The sequence below is a fragment of the Rhipicephalus microplus genome, unplaced genomic scaffold, assembly GCF_043290135.1.
Source record: "Rhipicephalus microplus isolate Deutch F79 unplaced genomic scaffold, USDA_Rmic scaffold_28, whole genome shotgun sequence".
In the NCBI taxonomy this organism is placed as follows: Eukaryota; Metazoa; Arthropoda; class Arachnida; order Ixodida; family Ixodidae; genus Rhipicephalus; species Rhipicephalus microplus.
In genome coordinates, this window is record NW_027464601.1 from 7,111,695 (window position 1) to 7,122,542 (window position 10,848).

Genomic DNA, 10,848 nt, shown 5'->3' on the forward strand with positions numbered 1-10,848 from the left:
TCTAAACAACGCTAAATTTAGCGGGACGGTTAGTGGTGGCGCTAGTTACAACTTTGTTTCAAGCAGTTACTGTTTTTAAAACTCCACTACTAAACGGCGCAACTTTTGAAGTCGTTGGCTCGGTCGAGCGCAGTCATGGCGGAGGGCAACGGCACCGCTAGCCACCAGCAGCAGCGGCTCATCCGCGTTTCCGAGGATCAGGGCCCACTGGTGCTCGCCTTTATGACCGAACATCCGCAGCTCGCGACGAAAGCCATTAAGCTGCAGCATGGCATCACGGTCGCCGACCGGCTGCGGCTGTGGCAAGAGCTCAGCGCCGCGCTGAACCTTGAAGGCCCTGCGCAGAAAAACGTGGATGAGTGGGAGGCTTGGTGGCGCAGGCAGGGGCACGAGGCCCGCCATGACGCCGCCGCCATCAAGGAGGCACAAACGTGAGTAACCGTTGAATGTGCGGGCGATTTGTTCTTTGACATTGGTGTATATTTCCAGGGGCACTGGAGGGAGTCCCAGGCTTCCGTGGTCGCTTGCTGCAACTAACCGGGTTGGCACGCTTCGGTGGCGTCTTCGCTTTCCTCGAATATCAACAGGTAAGCACTCTGCCGCCGCAGTATCACGAGTTCCTGAACGGTGCCATGAGAGAGTTTGCCCATTTTGTAAGGGGTGCCTTTAGGGGAACCTTGTTGAACAGTAAGATTGTGCAAGAAAAAGAATTCAAAAGCAGGTGGGTTTGTCAACTGAAATCTCACTTTGCAGCCCTTGCAGTAAAAGGCGTATTTATTTATCAAACAGACACGAAATGCCTGCGGGCAAGTGCATGCACTAAAATGGTAATACGTGATATCAATGACCACTGAATTGCTGCAAAATATTTCCGCAGATGTTTAGTGCGTAAGGTTGTAAAATAGCCAGAGTAACGAATACCCTTTTTCTGAAAGATTTTGCCCATGACACTTTCCAGCAGGCGGATGTTCCGGCTCCTGCAGTGGAGGTCTAGGTGCAAGCCTCTGAAGCGGCTGCAGGTGACAGTGACACAGTGACACGTAAGCATCTGAGAACTTAGTGTTTTATTGATTATAGGACGTATGTGCCCCCAGTTCGTGAACTTTATTCTTTACTCCACAGAAGGCCCCCCAAGTTACCTTGAAAGCGGCCCCGCTGAACCGGGTAAGTTATTGATCATCAAAGTGTTTTGAGAAAACAACCTCTCGTATGTTATTCGAATTGCCCAATTATCCACAACATGGCCATAGACTTAAAGCCTACCACAGCATGCGATGACGAAAATGCTGCATGTTTTCAGTGTCTCAGCCTCCTGTGCGGCCTCGCCGTGGACAGAGGCCACGGCGCACCTACACCTTGTTGCGGGTGTCTTCCTAGTACGACCAGAGCCTCGAGCTGACTGAGAAGTTGCTTGGTGTGAGTAGACCGTTTGTTTAAATTTTACGTAAAGGGTGTGAACATTTTTGATACTCTGTTATGATGACTGAAACCAACTTGCGCTGTAAATAAGAAACATGAATTGTATTGAGGGCACGGTATCTGACATCTGCAATGATAAACTGCCGGGCAAAAGATTGGTTAGCCCTGAAAAGGGCTGTTGGATGGTAAGAGATGCATTTGAGGAGATGAATGAAAAGTAGTTCCAGCAATTGTTTGTTGATCCAAACGAAGAGGGCATAGCTTGTACACGAAGCTTCACACTTTCAAAGGATGCCACCAGGCCAATGAATTTTCAACTGAGGGGATATTGTTGTTCACGTTGCAATTCTCCGCAGCAGCAGCTTCGAGCCACGAGATGGTCGAGAGTTCTTCAGCAGCTCATGCAAACATTTCCACCATGATGATTCATTGCAGGCGGTGCGGGGAATCAAAAACTCAGCCATCCACATCACTTCTCCACCGCGGCGTATGGCAGCAGCACAGGAGCGGACGGCCGCAGCACAGGAGCGGACGGCCGCAGCACAGGGGCGGGCGGCCGCAGCACAGGATCGGGCGGCAGCAGCACAGGAGCGGGCAGAAGCGTTGCAGGAGAGCATCCTGCAGGCGGTCCAATCCTTGGACCGGGCCATGGCTGAGGGCCCTCTGCGGGAAAAAGCCACATAGTTATTTTAAGTTTTACATCATGTTTTCAATGTTTTAAATGTTTATCATGCATTATTGGTTTGTTAGTTTTTATATGTTTACGTGTTGCAGTCAACGTACTATTTCATACGTTGTTTTTTTACATTTAATACATGTTACTAGCTTTAAGTTAGCATTTACTTTGTACAAGGAGTACAGCATTATTTCTTCACATGTCTTTCATCTATTTTGATGTTCGATATATGCGTTTCTCAATTTATGTTCGACCTACTCGTGAGGCAGCGTCTCCCCCCTCCCCCCCCCATCTTAAAGGTGTCTAGTCATCCACACAAAGACCAAGAGCGTATAGTTGACATTTTTTTGTGAATGTTTTTAGCACTGTGATATTTGTGTTGCCTCACTGTTTTCTAGCTCACTGCGCTTTTTATGCAGCATTACCACATAGTGTTGGACTGTGATATCTTTTAGCCTCACACTGTTTCGCAGCTCGCTGCATTTTTTATGAAGCATGTTTACCTGCCGAAAATTGCTTACACTGTGATATTGTCATTTCTGCGCAATGAGGCTAAGGTACAACTACAACCAAGTCTTTTTTGAGATCACTAAACTAGCAAGTGGGTATGTTGCACAGTTTCACTAATGAAAATGGTCATCATCAGAGCAACATGCCAGCGACTGTTTTCATTGTAAATTACTCATTGCAGGAATTAATTTTGAACGTGGTATGCTTTGGGAGCAGCGAGATTGCTGAGCCAAGTTTGGCAGCTTTGCTTAGCTGCCAGTGCTGCGCTTGCAGCGTTGGAAATTGGCTACTCAGCCCATGTCGGTCGCGTCTGTTACGTACCGCCGTTGACCTTTGGTGCACTCTAAATGCACGCAGGCCCCCCTGGAGACACCTTATGGTTGCCACATTTATATATTCTCGTCCAAGGCCCAGATCAAGCAGGATACTTGTAGACTCTGACGCCCATTGTGCCTCGGTACGTCATGGTAATGGATGAGAGCGTTGGATAGGACCTCGCCCCTGTCTCAGATGTAATGTGCATAAGCATGTCAGGGATTAGGTACTTCCTTCTTTTTGCTTCATAAGCCTCTGACAGGTCCACTCTAGTACCCACCACCTGGACGTCCAACACCAGGCACTACCCGTCCCTACACAACACAAGGTCAGGAATCCTGTTTCCTTGAGAGGTCCGGTAACGCAGATCTTCTCAGACATGCCATTCCTTTTCTCTAAGCCTTTTGGCTAAGTATCGAAGGATGCAGTCATGTCGTGCAATCCTTTGGTGGTGGGTACGGTGGGACCTTTGCAGTATGTGTCCTAACGACTCATTGGCATCACATCCGGTCCGGCACTTCTTTTGGACGTTTTGTCCTCGCTTCAGGCGGGTGAGGTTGGGGATCGCGGCGATGTGGAATTTTACGAGGTCGACATACTCCTTCCCTTAAAGAAATGTAGTGCCTTCCCCTATCCACGTCATTGACCCCTTCGCCACCGCACATCGGGACAGTGGCCGGCCATCGTAACTGGTGAAGGATCCGTGTCCAAAACCTGCGCGACGCCGCAGAACTGTCAATAATGTCGCCTCGAAACACCGCCAAGCCTTCCGCCTGGCTTATAGCGCGTCTGATGAAGTCTTTAGCTGCAGCCACCGTGCATTGGAAGTGGCTGCTAAGTATCAACGACCTCAAACGGCGTAACTTCAGGGCCGGAATCACTGACGTCAAGCACATGACGCCAAGTCCGCCTTCTGGAACAGGTGCATAGTAGAACCCGAGTGTTACGTCTTGTGGCAGGGACCCGAGCTAACGGGGGAGTTTCTACTCCCTCCCACGTCTAGCCGTGCGTTGCTTTGCCGTGCCCGAGGAAAAGGGGATCCTGGGGGTTGAGCTGACGCTGGGTGATTGAACCTTTAAGGCCCCCCGGCAGAGGCAACACACCCCTTTTGCCCCGGCTTCACGTAGACGGCACCTCTGGGCTGCCCCACCCAGGGGAAATCGGCAGTCGCCTTTTCCTATCTCTCTCTCCCTTTATCTTCATCTTTCTTACTTTTTTAGCTTTCCTGTCTACTTCTCTCTTCTGTTTACTTCCAATTTTTCTGGCGGCAAGGGTTAACATATCAGAAATTAAATCTAACCTTGACCTACCCAATTTAACTGTCCGGAGGAAACTGGCGCGACTGCATTTTTTTCATAAGATATTTTTTCACAATCCATCAATGAACCGAGACCGTATTGCACAACCGTCATACCACTCATCGCGCATTGATAATCAGCATAAGGTTGCCATTCCGTTTTGCCGCACCAAATTCTTTTCAACAGCCTTCTTGCCGAAAACAGCCGCCGATTGGAACCACCTTCCCTCTTCCGTTGTATCAATAACAGACCCTTTGTTATTCAAGCCTGCAATTTCTCAGCAATGCTAGTAACTATACGCAGTTTCCATTATCTATCTTTGTCTTGTATGTGCTTGAATTCTTATACATTTTTAGTTGACTTATGTTGCCTTCCTGATTTGCGCATCTGATACTTGTTTCTTTATTGTCTTTTTTTCTTGTGTGTTATATATGTTGTACCCACCCCCTCTGTAATGCCCTATGGGCCCTGAGGGTATTCTAATAAATAAATAAATAAATAAACCCTGTGCAAATAGCCTACCTTGGTCTAGGCGCATTGGGTTATGGCAGTGTTGTACGGCTGACGTCTGCAAGCTTTCAGCACCTGCAAACTTGCAGCGTCCCCTTGTTGGGCTCCGTGGTGGGTGGCCGCCAACGCTGCTGAACAAAAATAAGACCGGCATGCATGGAGCATTCCCTCAACTGTCTGGTCGTACCGGCCTAAAGCGGGTACGCACCGACGACATAAATTTCTTCAACCAGCCAATAGAAACTTTTCCCCACTACCACGTCATTCACTGTGAAAAAACCGGAAATCAAGCCAGGACTGTATCTCCTTTCGTAGTTGCCAGGTGTCTTACTGAAACTCTCAGGGCTGGATACAAAGTAACGAAGATGGCTAGCGGAGATCTTCTAAAAATTCGGGACAAAGCACAATTTGTAAAGCTAGACAGCCTCTCAACGTTTGGTGACGTACCGATCACCGTAACACCACACAGATCCATGAACATCACTCGCGGAGTGGTATCTGATGCAGACTTACTTGAACTCACCGAAACTGAACTTTTGGAAGGGTGGAAGAGCCAAAACGTCACTAATGTACAGAGAATTATCATCAGAAGAGATAATAAGGAAATACCGACGAAACACTTAATACTCACGTTTGCATCCAGTAAACTACCAGATTCCATTCAAACAGGGTACACCAAGACATCTATCAGGCCGTATATACCAAACCCTCGTCGTTGCTTCCAATGCCAGAGGTATGGCCATGGCTCTAAAACCTGTCGTGGTCGCCAGACCTGTGCACAATGTGGAGTCCTAGGCCACGTGTCTGAGAACTGCAAACAACCGCCACACTGTGCAAACTGCGAAGGAAACCATGTCGCATATTCGCGCTCCTGCACATATTGGTAAAAAGAAAAATAATTACATTAAAGGTAAAGGAGAACATAACATTTAAGGAAGCACGGCGAAGAGTCGCTCCATTCTATCGAACTACATACGCTGATGCGGCGCGTCAGGGGGAACCGCCGCACCAGCCTTCGCCACTCCTTCGGCCCGCGCATACCGAGCCGACGGTTGTGGCACCTGCCCCCAAGGCGGCTGTAGCCCAGGCTACACCGCCTACTCCCAAACAGAGACCGGAGACTCCAGAGTCCTCGGGTCTCAAGGCCTCCCCTCACCAGGCGAGGCCCGTAATCCGAACTAACAGCCCGCATGTGCGGGCATCCAGTGCCTCCGAGGAGGCAATGGATACGTCGGCACCCTTGGTGCCGAAAGAGCGGCGTAGCTCCTTGGAGCGCGCCAAGAAAACGAAAAAGCAAATAACAGGGCCCGGTGACGGCCCTGTTAAGTGAACTCAAATTCCCCGTCTAAACAGCCACTCGCTTTTCGTACACACAGCACTATTTTACATTCACCATGAACACTCAAATTATACATTGGAACGTCAGGGGCCTCCTCAGGAACCTTGGCGACATCCAAGAACTCTTACATGAACACTCGCCAAAAGTGCTGTGTGTACAAGAAACACACCTTAATTCAAAACACACAAATTTTCTTCGTAAATACGTAATTTTTCGAAAGGACCGAGATGATGCCATGACATCATCCGGAGGTGTTACCATCATAGTAAATCACGGAATTGTATGCGCACACTTACAACTCCAAACATCCCTTGAGGCAGTGGCTGTTCGAGCGGTTCTTTTTGATAAACTGATCACAATCTGCAGTATTTACATTCCTCCTAGCTATCAGCTGCAAAAACGTGATTTATACTCTTTAATTGATGAACTTCCGGAGGCCTATGTTCTCCTTGGAGACTTCAATGCGCATAGCAGGCTATGGGGTGATTCTCGGTATGACGCGCGAGGTCGACTGATTGAACAGTTCCTTCTTTCGTCGAGCGCGTGTCTCCTGAATCGAAAAGAACCAACCTATTATATTCTCGCTAATAACACCTACTCCTCCATAGACCTAAGCATAGCAATTCCATCTCTTGTGGCTCTACTCCAGTGGAATGTCGTCAGTAATCTATCTGTACGGAGGTGACCACTTCCCCGTAGTTTTGAGCACAACTACAGTAACCGAGTGCTCACCACGTGTTCCCAAGTGGCTAATAAACAGAGCCGACTGGGAACAGTTTTATACTATCGCTCGTCTAGGTTGGAATGACATCTGTACTTTGAACATTGATGTTGCTGTGAACTACTTCACAGCATTTTTGATTGATGCTGCAACAAAATGCATCCCACAAACAAATGGACACCCTGAAAAACGACGTGTGCCGTGGTGGAACTCTGTATGCCGAAACGCGCGCAAACAGCAAAACAGAGCTTGGAGGCTGCTTCGGAACTCACCGACAGCCGAAAATCTTGACACCTTCAAGAAAATGAAGTCTCAAGCTAGGAGAACGCGTCGGCAGGCCAGAAGAGAAAGCAGGCAGAAGTTTTTGTCAGGGATCAATTCATACACACAAGAGGCCAAAGTCTGGAACATGGTCGGTAGGATAGCAGGGAAACAAGTACACACACTTCCACTCGTAAACACTCAAGGTGATACCTTGGAAGATCAGGCAAACTTCCTCGGGACGCATTTTGAACGGGTATCCAGCTCGTCCCACTATACTGACACTTTCCGAAAATACAGAACAAGAATAGAAAAAGCAGAAGCTCGAACACAAATCCACTAGATACGAGGCATATAACCAAGCTTTCAGTCTAGCGGAGCTCGGAACATCCCTAAACTCCTGCTGTACTTCTGCCCCAGGTTCTGACCGCGTGGTGTATGAAATGTTGAAAAACCTACCAGCCGAAACACGAAAAACCCTACTTTGTTTGTACAATGCTATCTGGCTTTCTGGCACTATCCCTACCTTCTGGAAAAAGGCTATTATTCCCATTTTGAAAGAGGGTAAGGACCCTTCTTTAGCTTCAAGTTATAAGCCTATTGCGCTTACAAGCTGCTTGTGCAAAGTATTCGAAAAAATGATAAACTGCCGACTTGTACATATCCTTGAAACAAACAATTTGCTCGACCCATTTCAGTGTGGGTTTCGAGAAAGTAGATTCACCACAGACCACCTTGTTCGTATCGAGGCAGGCACAGATCAGAGACGCCTTCGTGAATAAACAATATTTTCTCTTTGTGTTTCTCGATATCGAAAAGGCGTATGATACAAGATGGCGTTTCGGAATTCTAAGAGACCTGTCCCACCTTGGTGTGCGCGGAAGAATGTTTCATATAATCGAAAGTTACCTGTCAAACCGGACATTCCGTGTCCGTCTGGGAAGTGTGCTCTCCCAAACATTTGTCCAGGAAACAGGCGTGCCACAAGGTGGCGTGCTTATTTGCACACTTTTTATTATCAAAATGAATTCTTTGCTTTTGTCCATTCTCCACAACATGTTCTATTCTACATATGTCGACGACGTTCATCTTGGCTTCAAGTCATGCAACTCGGCCATGTGTGAGCGGCAAGTTCAGCTGGGTTTAAATAAGGTCTCCAAATGGGCAGATGAAAACGGATTTCGACTTAACCCACAAAAAAGCACGTGTGTCTTGTTCTCTCGAAAGAGAGGCATGCACTCGGAACCTGACATTCGACTGAACGGGCAACGTCTGTCCGTCAAAGCCGAGCATAAATTCTTAGGCTTTATCTTGGACAAAAAGTTGACCTTCGTACCGTACATCAAGTATTTAAAAACAAAATGTTTAAAAGCCATGAATGTTATAAAAGTGTTGTCACGTACTACGTGGGGTAGTGATAGGCAATGCCTCATGTACCTCTATAGAAGCCTCATTCGCACCCGCTTAGATTATGGGGCCGTTGTCTAGCAGTCTGCTACTCAAAGTGCCCTGAAGATGCTGGACCCCATGCACCATTTAGGCATCCGCCTTTCTACGAGTGCTTTCCGCACCAGCCCCGTAGAAACCCTTTATGTTGAGTCAAATGAGTGGTCGCTTCATCTGCAGAGAACTTACATGTCCTTTGTTCATTTCCTTAAGGTGAAATCAGACAAGGAGCACCCCTCATACTCTACAATTAATGATTTGTTGAGATCAACTCTGTTTCAAAACAGGCCTTCGATGAGGCAGCCCTTCTCAGTTCGCCTGAAGTGTCTAGCTGAAGAAACTGAAGTGTCCCTTGAACACAGTTTAATGGCTCCTGTAGCATACCCGCCGCCGTGGCAGTGGCAGACTATAGACTGCGATGTGTCTTTCCTGGAAGTTACAAAACATGCACCTATTGCCCATATCCGAACATACTTTCTGGAACTTCAACACAAATACACACGTCTTGAGTTCTTCACAGATGCCTCGAAGACTAACTCCTCAGTGTCCTACGCTGCTGTCTGCCCATCCTTTTCGGATGCTGGCCCTCTACATCCACGCACAAGTATCTTCACAGTGGAAGCTTACGCGAAACTTGTGGCAGCTAAACACATCAAACAATTACAAATACAAAAAGCAGGAATATTTACAGACTCCCTAGGTGTGGTAACGGCTCTGCACAGTCTTAAAAAACAAAAAAACCCGGTTGTCTCACTTTACTCCATTTTGTGCACACTATACACACTCAAACAACATGTTGTAGTGTGCTGGGTGCCAGGGCACCGTGAGATCGAAGACAACGTGAGGGCGGATCAGCTCGCTGCATCCGTCCACAAAAGCACTGCCTCTACACCCATATCCATCCCAGCCCTTGATCTTAAGCCGTCTTTCAAACGAATCCTCAGGGACTACTGGCAGAGCAAGTGGGATACACACACACAAAACAAACTACACGTTATCAAGCCACACCTTGGCCATTGGCCACCAGTATCAAAATCACGTCTAACAGAGGTAACACTAACAAGACTCAGGATAGGACACATATACACGACACACACACATCTTTTGTCCGGTGGTGATCCTCCATTGTGTGATAAATGTGGTGAGGCATTAACAGTTTTTCACGTTTTAATTCAATGTAAACATTTAGACACTCTAAGAAGAGAACACTTCTCACTATCCTACCGACAACATATACCTTTACACCCTGCAATGTTCGTCAGTAGGGAACCGCTTTTTAGTCACAAAACATTATTACCGTTTTTAAAGGAAATTCATAATTTTCATATCATATACCCGGGCATACCGTAGCACGACCTCTCTAGAGAGGTTTTTGCTGCGGTGGCTACACAGGAAAGCACTTGCCTCACGGCCCTTGCACGCAAGGGTACTAACGTGTGAGGTACTTGTGCTAATGCCATACATGTCCACCATCGTTTCTCTTTATCACCAACTTTTGTCACCTATTCACACCACACACACCTTTCACGGCATGATCATGATTTTATTACTTGTATGTTTTTACCCGCTTTACTGCGAGGAATTTTATGGCCCTTATACAGCCGCTAATCACAACCATTGTCCACATTCCTGTCTCATGAACTGGCGCTCTTTGGCCATCAAATGGCCCTTGCGCCAAAAAACACCATATATTATCATCAGTAAGATGAACTGGCGCTCTTTGGCCGTGAAATGGCCCTTGCGCCACAAAACATCATCATCGAGCATCAAGTATGCAACCAAGGTGCTCTCTCATGTCGACCACCCATCTCGCGAGCTATTGCAGGATAGATCAAACGCCCACCTGTTCTTGAGGCGCTTATCAGCTACGCCAATGTATCCCATCAGAGTGGCCTCACACTTTGAAAATCTTAATATACCCGTCCCCAATCTTCAACTAAGTTCCCACAAGGACACTGTGGCACCATGGGAAATGCGAGCTATCAATTGCGACTTGTCATTCCATGAGGTAAGAAAGCATGGCCTCCCAGTCGCAATCGATCAGCATTTTATGTACTTGCACGCAAAATACAGGTGTGCTGAGTACTACACTGATGCTTCCAAGTCCTCGGTCATCGCATGTGCTGCATACGGCCCAGCGTACTCTGAATCTGCAACAATGAATGAACATACCGGCATACTTACTGCTGAGTGCTATGGCATACTGCTAGCTATAAGGCACATCCTAAAGAAGAACAGCCTCCATCATATACACAGATTCCCTCAGTGCAGTGACTGCGTTGTCTTCCGCAAAGACAAATAAAAATCCAGTGGCTAATTCCCTTCTGAACTGCCTCATGTCAGCCTACAGATC

The 10,848-nt window shown here is 47.4% G+C and overlaps 1 long non-coding RNA gene across 1 annotated transcript; it reads left to right on the top strand.

Moving 5' to 3' along the window:
• The first annotated feature begins 488 nt into the window (after positions 1-488).
• On the top strand, positions 489-4,737 carry LOC142786697 (uncharacterized). Its single transcript, XR_012889120.1, has 5 exons — positions 489-587; positions 959-1,040; positions 1,123-1,164; positions 1,301-1,416; positions 1,855-4,737. It is a non-coding gene; the product is annotated as an uncharacterized LOC142786697 (long non-coding RNA).
• Positions 4,738-10,848: the final 6,111 nt, after the last annotated feature.